Source organism: Peromyscus maniculatus, chromosome 9 (assembly GCF_049852395.1).
Source record: "Peromyscus maniculatus bairdii isolate BWxNUB_F1_BW_parent chromosome 9, HU_Pman_BW_mat_3.1, whole genome shotgun sequence".
Taxonomy (NCBI): domain Eukaryota; kingdom Metazoa; phylum Chordata; class Mammalia; order Rodentia; family Cricetidae; genus Peromyscus; species Peromyscus maniculatus.
The window spans coordinates 68,335,407-68,349,017 of record NC_134860.1 but is presented as its reverse complement, the minus strand read 5'-3'; the positions used below and the strand labels follow the sequence as shown (position 1 = coordinate 68,349,017).

The 13,611-nt window shown below is 49.6% G+C and overlaps 1 protein-coding gene across 4 annotated transcripts in view; it reads left to right on the top strand.

Annotated features, from left to right (window-relative positions):
• Nucleotides 1-984: 984 nt before the first annotated feature.
• The window catches only part of Slc39a14 (solute carrier family 39 member 14), a 49,480-nt gene continuing 36,853 nt past the window's right edge, over nt 985-13,611 (top strand). For 2 of the 4 annotated variants that reach the window (XM_076545324.1, XM_076545321.1), the window contains exon 1: nt 1,005-1,150. The gene's annotated coding sequence lies outside the window, so the exon portion shown is untranslated. Of the gene's footprint in view, nt 1,151-13,611 lie in introns of all 4 variants that reach the window. The other 2 variants (XM_076545319.1, XM_076545323.1) reach the window with 2 other exon arrangements.

The following is a 13,611-nucleotide window of genomic DNA, read 5'->3' as shown; positions in this document are numbered from 1 at the left end:
ATCCCCGAAGAGCAAGCTGCCGTTGAGCACTGGGTCCTTGCAGCCACCTGTTCTAGGAACATTGGGTTCCTTTCCCATGACTTCCCTCTCGAGGGAACTTTCCCCAACACTTGGATGCGGTCTCTACCGCACTAATCTAGAGCTACTCCAGGCAGCTGGGCACTTTCCCTGCGCCAGGACAGAAGCATGGGTATTCACTGGCTCCTGTGCCATTGAAAGTACCTAACCACTGGGTCTTCCAGCCCCAGGTGACAGCTGGTTAAGCCATAGAGGAAACAATCCTAAGAACGTCCCGCTGAATAGAACAATAAGAGTTTAGTGGGTGGTTTATTTTTCTCAAGAAATTTGCATATCCGAGGCTCGACACCCAACACAATAGGTCTTTCCTACAGCGGAAGAGACTCCCTCCCGAGACATTCCTCAAACAAAACCGAAGGCTTGACTGGCTCTTTAGGAATCTGATTACTGCGAGAAAGTGATGCGAAAATCTGAAAAAATCTGAAATGTGAATATAATCTTTTATTTGGATCGTGACAAGACATTTCGGTTCTTTTGGTTGGCTGAGACATGCAAAGGAAACAGGCTATGGGTTGCTCCATCCTGCTTAGAGAACATTTTAGAATTGGGGAAAAACAGAGAGACGCCTCTTAGATTCATCAGCAGTGTTAAAACACAAATGCCTACCAAGAGAAGGGCACTCCACTTCAGGGTGGAGGCCAGGCTGTGAGAGTTTCCCACAAAGGGCACAGAAGGACAGATGGAAGGTTTCCAGAGAATAGAGGAGCCTGCGGGGCCTCTTAGAGTCAAGGATGGAATTCGAGAGGAAGGGTGGATGAGGCGGTGAGAGGTAGGATGCGAGCCCGGGATGCACAGCGTTAGAGGACCAGGTTGGCTGGGGTAACTGGACGCTGCTCCCTGGCCGCCCCACGTGGCATGCCCTGGGGAGCGGGGCGGGGCGGCGGGCGGGGGCGGGCCCTGCGGTGACGCGCGGGGTATATGGCCGGGCATGCGCACGCGGCGGGGGCCGGACGCAGAGAGGGGGCGCGTGGCTGTCGGCGGGGACGCACCCACTCAGTAGCTGTGTCGCCGGCTGCCGCGGGGCCTGGTTAGTGAGGCTGCGCGGGTCCGACTGCCGGCTGGAGGACTGCAGGTGAGGACTGAGCGGGCGCACGCAGGATGGGAACCCGCGCACCTCCTGGCTGGGGGACACCGGGTGGGGGTTGGGGACACAGGCACACCGAGGACCGGGATCCTTTCAGGAGGCCGCGCACTCCCTGAGCCCGGTCCTGGTGGCACCTGATCGCCGCGCCACGGTGGCGAGAGGAAGGAGGTCACAGAGCTGTCCCTTCTGCTAGAGGGCCTGGGATGTGTTGAGCGAGAGAAGGGCGCCGGAGAGGTCGATAGCTGCGCGGAAAGGCTGAGATGGATTTTCTAGAGCCCGGGGACACAGAGCGCAGAGGAAGCGGAGTAGATGAGCAGATCGGATGCTCTGCGGTGGCGGCTGCTCGCCTGTGGCTCCGGTGCCTGGACCTTATATTCCAGGAACCTGTGTGCCCTCCTCCCTGCCCCCTGCCAGGCCACCCTCCGGCTGAAGAGTGATGCCCAATTCTCCTGATTAGGTTGGGCCGGAATGGAGAACCGCTAGGGACGCACCGAGCTGATTTCCCACTTGGCTAACGGCAGGAATGGCTCTTGGACTCTTTTAGGTCGGGACTGACCAAATTAGGTGGTCTGGTTACCCGCGGCTCCCTCTTGGAGTTTTAGGACGATGGCCCAAATAGCCATTCAGATTCACCTCGTGATCCTGAAGTGGGATCACACCAGGAAAAGTGCCCCTCTCGGTTGTGGGTTCAGCTTTAAGAATCTTGTATCTCCCCGGGCCCAGATTCCAAACTGATTGGACTTTTCCAAATAGTTAATGTGTCCTGTGTGTTCAAGATGACTCTGAATTTGGTTTGGTAAGGGACGGGGTGCTTTCCTGTGACCTAAATGGAAGGGTAGGGCATGAGCGACTTTGGCAGAACACTTCTTCCTGAAGGAAGCAACCTCTGGATCTGAAGTTGTGGCATTAGTCCCTTTTACCCAGCTAGCCCCCGGTCACTGGGATACAGTACTTGCTGGGGTTGTTGATTTTAGGGGATAGCGGAAACTGGCCCCAGAGTAGCCAGCCACCCTGACCTCTGTTCAGTGCCTGTTCTTAACATGGTCTGCGACCTTGGGGGAGTGTTCAGGTTAGTACTGAGGCCAGCCTGAATTGTTGATCTGAAATATGTACAATTCCATAATCCTTACCTATTAAAACAACCCTTAAACACTGAGCGGTTCCAACATGCCTCCTTGGCCAAGCAGCCAGAGGAATGGCCAGAATCACAACTTTCAACAACTAGAATTAAAAGTCCCTTTTCTGTTGGTGACTCAGTTGAGCTCTTTGCCAGTGGTGCCAGTCAGGAGATGGGTCCTCTTCGTGTGACTTTTATTGGTGTGACCAGAGGTACTGAATTGACCCAGGATATGGGTTTTTCCAGAAGGACCATGCCAGAACACTTCTTGCTGCCCTATTTGTCTTTTGGTTGTTCACCTGGACAGTACAGAGGCCCCAATATGGGGATAAAAGAACCCAGAAACTGGCTAAGCAACCAGCCAACTTGAGGACTGAGGGAGGCTATGTAATTGGTCTTTCATTTAGACAAGAGGAGGAGAATTACAGGCTCCCGGGGATCCAGAGCTCTGTCGCAGACTCAGTGTTGATGCCGAAAGCCCAGGTCCCTTGGTCAGTGTTTGGTTTGCACCCTTCGCCGGCCACCCGCTCTGCCTTTCAGGCGAAGACAGTGGGGAGTGGAGAATTAGGTGGCAACCCCAGAGGTCTCCTTGCTGGTTGGAGCAGTTTAGAGGAGGGGGCGCCCTGTTCGAGGTGGGGCACAGTGGCGGAGTACTCGGGTCTTTGGAGCTGGGTGGTTCTCTGTCCAACAGTGAGTCTGTTCTCACCGCCTGGTGGGACGTTGTGGTCATGTCTGGAATGTGGCTGACGCCTTGGTAGCGCCACCATTTTGTGGGTTTAGAGTCTCAGCAGCTCAAGTAGGCTAGGTTGTATGGATGGTTGGAAGCCAGACATAAGGTGAATTGTCTCCTTCTTAGCAGGATATAAAGTGTCCCTTGTCCTCCTGGGGAGACTGCTTTTCTGTGGCCTGCCGGGGAATAGCTCACAGATCCATTGGGCAATCTTAGGGAAAATGGGTGTTTTTCTGCCATGAGTCTGTTCCTCCTCAGGGTTTAGTGATGGCCAGGAAGGACTCCACCCCAACCCCCCACAGCGCCCTTGTGTGTGTAGGATGCTTGTCAGTCACAGGATGGATGGGTCCTGGTTTCCAAGATTTTCTACCCCCTTCCTCTCTTCCTCGTGGGGTGGAAGGTATTGCATGTGGTCCCCTCACTCAACTCTACCAGTTATAGTCTCTCTATTCCATTTAATGCCTGAAGAAAGTAACACCCTGCCATTTTGCAGAACCACAGGCTGGCTTGTTATCTGGGGTGACTTTTAAAGACACTGGATCCAGAGAGGTTAACTGGTATCCCCAGAGTCACATTGCTTGCGAGTGGCAGACCCTTGCTGGGGAACACCAAAGAAGTGTCCCGCTCCCCGCCCCTTAAGTATGGTGACTTGACCGATAATCTTGTGTTTTCCTTGGAACACTGGGAAGGGGGTCAGTTACTGCTCAGCATATTGGATGGACCTAGGGAGGAGGTTTCCGCTTCTGCCTTAGTAGTTGGTCTGGGGAAGCCCCGTACTTCTTTCTCTTGCAGACCCTGGAGGAAAGAGAAGGTTCAAAGACAGCAAGCCGGGAAGGAGGAAAGGGTCATGCTGTCACCTCCCCCCCCCCCCCGACCCCCCTTAGAGTCTACAGTGGGCCTTCTCTGACCTCCATGCTGGCGGCTGTCAGAATGCCAGGAGATAACAAGTCCAGAGTCTGCTAACTCGGGACTGGTGCCAGCCAGGGCCTCATGCTTGTCCATCCCAAGAACTCCAAACCCCGACTGCCATGGAGTCTCCAGAGGGGGCCCTTGGTTGGGCCCAGCCCAGGTGGGGAAGCAGAGCCCCCTACTGGGCCTTCCAGTTTATATCAGGCCAGAAGGCCTGGCAGGGGAGCCCCCATGCCTAGCCATGGCAACCGGAGTTTCACAAGCCCTCTCTCTAACTTTCTGCCAGAACAGCCCCAGGAGGGCCTAGAGTTTGGTGGAATAAAGTGATGCTCCTAAATGTATTATGGTTGAGCCCTAGAACTCTCAGGGAGTTCTATATTATTATAAAAACAGCCATTGAAAGTTGTGAATTAAGGGGGTGAGAGTATGTAGTCAGTATAGCTCTGAGTGGAGTGGTATTATTATTATTATTATTATTATTGGGGTTTTTCGAGACAGGGTTTCTCTGTGTAACAGTCCTGGCTGTCCTGGAACTCACTCTGTAGACCAGGCTGGCCTCAAACTCATAGAGATCCGCCTGCCTCTGCCTCCTGAGTGCTGGGATTAAAGGTGTGTGTACCACCACCGCCTGGCTGCTTTTATTATTATTTAATTATTTCATAAAGAAAACGAGGGAGGTGGGAGTGTTGCCCAGTGGTAGAACACTTGCCTAGCATGTACAAAGTCCTGGGTTTCCTCCCTTGAACCACAGGTATTTTTTTTGTTTGTTGTTTTGTTTTTAAATTACGTGATTTATTGACTTGGTGTGCATGTGTGTGTCCGTGGGCATAAATAGAGACCACAGGACTTATGAGTCATCATCTTACCAGTCCAATAAAAAGTTTTAGGAGTTCATTTTCTCTTAAGAACTTGAAGGTGTGGCTTTCAAAAGGGGGTGCTGGGGGCCCTGTGGGATGGACCGGTGGATAAATGTGCTCACTGTCCGCTCAACATCAGAGTTGGAGCCCCAGGACCCACGTGGTGCAAGGAGAGGACCAACTCCCAAAAGTTGTCCTCTGACTTGTGCTTGTGTGTACACAAGCACACAAATAAATGGAATAATAATAATAATATATTTTTTTAATCTATTTGTGCTCATTTAGGTCCACCTGCCCCCGTTATGCTAGGCCGACGCTGCCTCCTACGACAACTAAACCCTGGTTTAGTCTCCTGATTAGGCTTGGAGATTGTATACAAAAATCACACCTACGTGTTGTGTATCTGTACACTGTGTGGAGGTGTAGTTCTGTGATGGATGTGATAAAAAGCTGCACAACCATTATTGAGGCAGGAGGTATAGGCGGGACTTCCAGGCAGAGAGAGAGGAAGTAGGAGGGGATAATCCAGGTGTCAGAGAGAAGGCGTCACCTGTGATCCCTTGCTTTCCTTGGTTTGTGGTGCCAGGGACAGAACCCTGGGCCTTGTGTACACTCGGCAGTGTTCTGCCAGTGAGGTGCCTTTCCAGTCCTCTTTGTTTTCTCCGTGAAATAATTTTCACTACAGTCAAAAATGAAAGCACTCATCATCCTCTTCCCCACTCTGCCTTTTTATTTTTATTTTTTTTATTTTTAAAGTTTTTGGTTTTCCGAGACAGGGTTTCTCTGTGTAGCTTTGCGCCTTTCCTGGAACTCACTTGGTAGCCCAGGCTGGCCTCGAACTCACAGAGATGCACCTGCCTCTGCCTCCCAAGTGCTGGGATTGAAGGCCTGCGCCGCCACCGCCCAGCCCCACTCTGCCTTTTTAAAATGAAGGTTCTTGGGAAGCGTTTCAGACATTGCTTACCAGTTTCCTAGCGGCTGTTATTAGCACCCTGCCATTCAGTCGCATGTGTTTACATTCTCTGTTACAGCTGAGTAGTGAAAGCGCCGCCGTCTTTTACATCTGCCTTAACCTTCCCGAATTTTCCTCATTTTTTCCATTACATATGGGGCTGCAAGGTATAACTCTGCACACAAGTGGCACTTCCTAAGCATGTCGGCATAGGATAAGTTTTGTGAAGTGGATTTCCTACGCAAATGGATAACTATAGCCTATGCAAAAGGTTAGATACAGCCTAAAATTTAGTTAGCATTCATTAAAAAATGACATTTGCAAACTGTATTTAGAATCCTATGTCTTTTAGGTAACACCTAATTTAAATTTGTAATTCTTTATTTTTACTTTTGTAACTTATGTAGGTTATTCATTTTCATACTTTAAAAAATTTAATTTTAGCCGGGCGGTGGTGGTGCATGCTTTCAATCACAGCACTTGGGAGGCAGAGGCAGGTGGATCTCTGTGAGTTCGAGGCTAGCCTGTTCTACAAAGCGAGTTCTAGGACAGCCAGGACTGTTACACAGAAAATAATAATTTTATGTGTATGAAGGTTTTTCCTTCATGTGTGTCTGTGCACCTCTTTCATGCAGTGCTCACAGAGGCCAGAAGAGGGCGTAGCGTTCCCCTGGAACTGGAGTTACAGATGTTTGCGTGCCACTACATAATGGGCTTGTTGGGTGTCGTTTCCCATTACACTTCATTTTATTTACTTATTTTGGAGATTTCTTTTCTTTTTTCTTTTTTTCAATTTATGTGTGTGCTTGTGGAGGTGCAAGTGGAGGGTGTCAGATTCCCTGAAGATGGAGTTACAGGTCTTTTCTTTTCCTTCGGAGGCAGGACCTCCTGCCTGGGACTCATATGTAGCCCCAGATGGCCTTGAACTTACAGTGATCAACCTGAATGCTGGGATTACAGGTGAGCCACCGTACCCAGCTGTTATTTTTTTTAAACTTTTGATATTGACTTTAGATGTACTAAACAGTTATAGGAATAGATTTCCTTCCCTGGGGCTTCCTTTACCAAGACCAGGAAATCAAATATTGACATAGTATCATAAACCGTAAGCCTTTTTAATGTGTCACAGTGCCTACACTAATATCCTTTTTCTGTGTTCAGAGTCTGGTGTGCCACACATCACACTGAGTTGATATTTCTCCTTAGTGTCCCCTCCAGTCTCTGACATAGGTGTCCTGATCTTTTCTAGATTGTGCTCATGCATTTTGAGCAAGAACATTGTCCAAGAATGTTGATGTTGCTTTTTAGAGGTTCATAATAAGTGTGTGTGTGTGTGTGTGTGTGTGTGTGTGTGTGTGTGTGTGTGTGTGTGTGTGTGTAAGTCCGGGGACAGCTTCAGGGCTGTTCTTCCTTTCCACCTCTGCAAGCAGGGTCTTTTTTTTTGTTTGTTTGTTTCTGCCCAATCTGCATACTCCAGGCTAGCTGTCCTGCAAGCCTCTAGGAGATTCCTCTGTCTCTGTCTCCCATCTTACCGCAGCAATGCTAGGATTACAGACGCATGCCATCACACACTCACTGTGCTATCCGGATTTTTCTATGGGGGTTCTGGAATTGAACTCAGGATGTTAGGCTTGCAGGCTGATGTTTTGACTTGCTGAGTGATCTTGTTTACCCTCCAGTGAGTTTTCATGACCCATGGGCCCAGCGTAGGGACCATCATGGACCTAGGATCTCCTTTACCACCTAGGGAGGACAGAGGGGAGGTGGCATGGAGCCAGGTCAGCTCATCCCAGGAAAAGCACCTTCCGCTCTGTGGTCATCTCAGGCCGAGGCCCGGGACACACACCGGTGCCACTCCCACACAGAGACATCAGCCCTTGTTGCAGAATTCAGACTGGCAGGGAGCGGGAAGAGGCCTGTGCCTGTGACGTTTACTGATACCTTGGTTAAACTGGTGTGTGCTGCAGCTCACCTAGAAGTTACTGTCTTCCCCTTTGCCAGCACGGGCAGTGCTCTGAGACTGTACAGTCCTGTTTCTCCTGGTACCGTCACCCTGGAGCGTCCGACCGTCCGTCCGTGGCTCTTATTTGCGGAGTGATCACGGTGTTTGCCTAATGCTTCTGTTTGCCTCTTTCCTGCTGCATTTATTAGTTGAGATTCTGCTGGAAGGAGGAAGTGACCCTTCTCTTGTGCTAGCCTTTTTCTCTGGTTAGGATCTCATGGTCATTATTTATGACTCACTCTCCCCGTTCCCTCCCACCTTTTGTGGTACTGTCAATTGAACCAAGGGCCGCACACATGTGAGGAGGAGCTGCGTCTTGTCCCTGCCCCATGAATGGCTTTTAAGAGCTTCCTTGTTATCCCTGCTCTTCAGATAAGCCCCCTTCTCCCCACTCCCACCCCCCAGCAATCACCTTTTTAATGTCACAAGACAGTCCTCGTTCATCTTGACGCCTCCCTCTTTAGCCCTAGAATCAACCACTTCTGCCTGGTAGAGAGACTGAGGTCTACTTGGCAGGCGTGCCTTTAATCACTCCTGGGCTTGCCTTTGTTTCTAGGCCCTTTCAGCGGACAAAGCGGGAAGTGTATAATGATGCTAACCCGTAGGGGTCTGCCTCTGTCTGTTGTATGATTTAGAAGCATCTTGAGCGGGGTCTCGTGTGGCCAAGGTTGGCCTTTACTTGCTATATAGTTGAGGATGACCTTGAACTTCTGATCCCGCTGGGAACACAGGCGTCTGGTTTACTCAGCCCTAGGCTTTAACCCAAGGCTTCATGCATGCTAGCTGAGCTACATCCCAACCCCCTGTTTATATTTTAAACCATGTCTGTGCTGATACCTCTTACTTCAGCCTACCACCATACCTTCACTTTATTTTTTAAGTCTTTCCCATTACTTATACCTTCCTTCTTCAACAGTGGAAAAACTCAACCCTTGTCAGAATGTCGGGGTGTAGGTTATCTGCTGACTGCGCTCCTCTTCGACACTGACCTAAACACACGCTTCTCTGCGGACTGTAGATTTGACCTTGATGACCTTCTCCATGACAGAATCCAGAGGGTAAAAGCCAGTGTCCCCGGCGAGCACGGATGTTCGTGCCTACAGCGGCATCAGGATATAGTGGATGCCGCTGACATCGTCCCTTCTGACTGTCCCACTCTGCCCTCACACCACCGCCCCCCTCCTTCTGCCACTTACATCTGTCTGTCTGTCTGTCTTTCTCTCTATTTCTCCCTTCCCCTCCCTCCCATCTTTCCTTCCCTCCTTTTACAGCTCAAGGACCACTTTATTAGCATTTGAGAGAAAAACAGGACAATTGAGTTACAAAACAGATACTTGCTGGAAGGATAAGAGGAAGAAACTCAGGTCTTTGGACATTGCAGCTGTAGAGATTTTCCAACAGCCGTGGGGAGGGTCTTCAGAAAAAAACAGCCTGGGTTTTCAGGCCAAGTTTGCTTAGGTTTTGGCTGGTATGCAAAGAAGAGGTAGGAAAGGAAAAAGGAAAAGCGATCTATACTTTTGAGTTGGACCTCCGCAAAGTGGGTAGGCTCAGCGGCAAAGATGGTACGCAGCTGCCACATCTGTTTAAATTGTTTCTTTTTGCATTGATTGCGTGTGCTCATGCGCACACCTGTGCAGAGATCAGAGAACAACTGGCTGGAACCAGTTCTTGCCTTCCCTTCCGGGTTCTGAAGGTGCAACTCAGGTCATCAGGCTTGGGGCCAGTGTCCTCACCTGCTGTACCATCCCCCCAGTCCACATCTGTCTTTTGAGATGGGGGTCTCGCTCTTCTACTATTATTATTATTATTATTAAGAGATTTTTCTATTCATTTTACATACCAACCACAGATTACCCTGTCCTCCCTTCTCCCAGCAACTCCCCAGTTTTCCTCCCTAACCCACCCCCCATTCCCACCTCCTCCAAGGCAAGGTCTCCCATGGGGAGTCAGCAGAGCCTTGTACATTCAGCTGAGGCAGGTCCAAGCCCCTCCTCCCTGCACCAAGGCTGCACAAAGTGTCCCACCATAGACACTAGGCTCCAAAAAGCTGGCTCATGCACCAAGGACAGGTCCTGGTCCCACTGCCTGGGGGCCTCCTAAACAGTTCAAGCTAAACAACTGTCTCACCTATCCAGATGGCCTAGTCCAGTTCCATGGGGGCTCCTCAGCTATTGGTCCATAGTTCATGTGCTTCCACTAGTTTGGCTAGTTGTCTCTGAACTTTTTCCCATCATGGTCTCGATGTCCCTTGCTCATAGAATCCTTCCTCTCTCTCATCGATTGGACTCCTGGAGCTGGGCCTGGGACCCGGCCTTGGATCTCTGCATCTGCTTCCATCAGGGTGAGGGTTCTATGATGACAGAGTATTCAGTCATCTGACCACCAGAGTAGGTCAGCTCAGGCACCCTCTCAACTATTGCCAGTGGTCAATGGTGGGGTCATCCTTGTGGATTCCTGGAAACTTCTCTAGCACCCTCTTTCTCCCTATTCCCATGATGTCTTCATTTATCATGGTGTCTGTTTCCTTGCTCTCCCACTCTGTCTCTGTTCCAGCTGGAACCTCCCGTTCCCCTAAGTTCCCATCCTGAGATGGGGGTCTCTCTTTAACCCGGGCTGGTCTCAGGCTCAGAGATCTTCCTGCCTCGGTGTCCCCAGTGCTGGGCTTGTAGGTGCGTGACAGGTGCCTCGCTTGGCATCTGTCCTAAGCAACAGTCTTGTTAATTAATGTCGTAGCTTCAGAATTATTTTAACTCAGAACATGCTGTGTCCTGATGTTTAAAGGGCAGAATGGACACGTGGGTGAGGACTTGTGGACAACAGCCGTAGTCACGCCCCCCACCCGCTCTGCTCTGGTGGTCCTGTGCTTAGCATTGTCAGTAGGGTGGGCTAATGGAAGTTCTAGAATAGGGAGGAGCTCAGAGACCCCGCTGCAGCAGAGCTTGCCACACTTGTGTGGTGTTGTCTATGAAAACAGACAAGCACAGTAGTGCAGCACGCAGAACAACCTGTTTTGTGATTGTCCATCTCTGTTGGCCAGACTGGGCAACTGATGGACTCGCTCCTTTGCTGAGGGTCCTACAAAGCTAAAATCGAGGAGCCAACCACAGTTCTTTTCCGGAAGGGTGGCTGGCAAGGTTGGGAAGGAGTCAGCTCCTTGTAGCATCCTACATCAGGAGTCAGCATCCTACATCAGGATGGATTCCTCCCCTCCTCTGGCTGCTAGTCAGGGACCACTTTCAGTTCCTAGAAACTCCCTCCTCCCATTTTCTTCTCTCTTGGTTTTTGTTTTTGTTTTTAGACAAGTTCTCACATGTCATAGGCTGGCCTCAAACCTTGAAATTTTGATCCTCCTGCCTCCACCTCCATTGTTGTTGGGATTGAAGCCACGTTTTTTTGTTTTTTGTTTTAATCTTAGGCAAGCACTCTGCTGACGAAGGTACATGTCCAGGTCTTTCTCTCCCTTTTTACTTTTGGGGCAAGGTCTCCTGTAGCCCAGACTGGCTTTGAACTCATGTGGCTGAGGATGACCTTGAACTCCTGATTCTCCTAACTTTACTTTCTGTGTGCTGGTGAGTACGTCCACCACTCTTGCTTCCTATGTGTCAACCACCAGCTGCAGCCCAAGCACAGGAGTGCCATGTCATTTACAAGTTCTGCCCACAAATAAAGCCAGGGTCACCGGAGTCATCCTAGAACACTACTCAAGTGATCCAGCTTTGATTCCAGCACCAAAGTATTCACCTAGTTTTAGTTTTTCTGACTAGTTGCCACAGATTTGGTAGTTTCAAACAACAGTAGTGTTATTCTCTCAAAATTCCAGGGGCCAGAAGTCTGAAATCAAGTGTGGGTGAGACTCTACTCCAACAGTTCTTAGAAGAATCCTTCTTTCCTTTTCCAGCTTTGGCGGGGTGGGGGCTCGGGGGCTGGGGGTAGGTGGTGATGGCGGGGTGGGGTTGGGGGCCTTTGGTACTTCCAGGCTCGTGGCTGCATTACCCCAACCTCTCTTTCGGCCCTCATACAACCTCCTTTCTCTGACAAAGACAAGAGTCACTGGATTTAGGACCCATCCAGATACCACACTGGTTCCCTCTGGAGATCGTCACCTGACTTCAGCAACGCAGGCCCCATTTCCTACTCAGATCCCATTCTGAGGTTTCAGATAGAGGTGACTTGGGGGTACCATTCCCCTCAGAATGCAAGGAGACAGCCTTTGTAAAATCTGGCTCATGGAACTTTGAAAAGGAGGAGGGCGGAGGATACTTCTGTTCAGCCCTGTGGCAGAGTGCCAGCCTGGATGCTCTGGCTCAGAGCCCAACCCTAGGCCCCCCGGGCTCCCTGGTGCGGCAGCAGAGAGTCCCTCGGGCCTGAAGGCATGGCATTCTGGACCAGATGCTCTGCAGTACCAATGGCTGCAAAGGGCACCGAGTGTGAGTGTCCCTGTAGGAAGTGCAGGGTGGGGCTGAGGGCTCTGGCTGAGTGCTCTGGCTCTGAGCTGTACCTCCAAGCCTTCTTCGTTTCTCTCGCCCACCTCATTCTGTCTCTAATTAACATTTATGGGGTGGTTTCTGGATAGCAGGTATTATATGTAATATTTACTCACTTTTCTCAGCTATCCTGAGGGAGGGCCTGTTACAGCCTTTGCTTTTCTCTACAAGGTAACTAAGTCCTGTTGGCTTGAGTCTTGACTTAGATCTTTGAAGCTGATATAATGTAGAGTTAGGATTCAGGGAGAGGTCTGTGTGGCTCAGAGCACTCTTAAGTCTTCTTTTTATTTAGCATTATTTTATATATGTATGCATGAGGAGGGGGGCACATTTGCCATGGCTCATGTGTGGAGATCAGAGATCATTTACCATTTGCCCATTTGTGTGGGCAACAGGGATTGAACCCCGGTCGCCAGCTTTGAGTCCCAGCACTGTTACCCACCGAGCCGTCTTGCTGGGCCTCCTAACTCTTAACCTTTGTATGTATGGTATTACAGGCATTACATTTATTTATTTATTTATTTATTTATTTATTTATTTATTTATTTATTTATTTATTTATTTATTTTTCCGAGACAGGGTTTCTCTGTGTAGCTTTGTGCCTTTCCTGGAACTCACTCTGTAGTCCAGGCTGGCCTCGAACTCGCAGAGATCTGCCCGGCCATTACCTTCATTTTAACAATCCTTGCTGTTGTAGTTTTAGATTGCTGTCTTTAGTGGGTTGTGATTGGTCTGTTTGGGGTGGAACTGGGAGGGGGGCGGGTTCAATCTAGGGCCTTAATAAGCAAGCAAAATCCTATCTCATATCTCAAATTAAAACTTAAAAAAAAATAGAATGTGGTGGTGCATGCCTTTAGTCCCATATGCAGATGGATCTCCATTGAGTTTGAGGCCAACTGGCTTACATAGTGAGTTCCAGGACAGCCAGAGATACATAGAGTTCTTGTCTCAAGAAAAGGAAAAAAAAAATTTGAGGGACTGACGAGATGACTTAGTGGGTAAATTGTACCTGACATCAAGCCTGATGATTTAAGTTTGGTCCCAAAGACCCTGATTCTCGGATGCTGAACCCCACATTGAACTTTAGAAAGAAGGTAAATTGTGCTTTAGGAATATTGGGGTAACTAGCTATTTATTAAGGAAAAAAAATAGATTCTCTTAGGCCAAACTAAATTCTGGGTGAATTCGAGACGGAAGTTTTTAAATGCAAGACCTTCCTGTTGGCTGTAATCACATAATGGGAAGCTCTTGTTGCTGTTGTTGTTTGTTTCTTTTCCGGAGTCAGTCTCTCTGGAGCCCTGCTTGGCCAGAAGCCTGCTGTGTAGACTTTGTGATGATCTCCGGGGTTTCTGCTCCCAAGCACTGAGGCCGCAGGTGTGTCCCACCATGCCTGGCCAG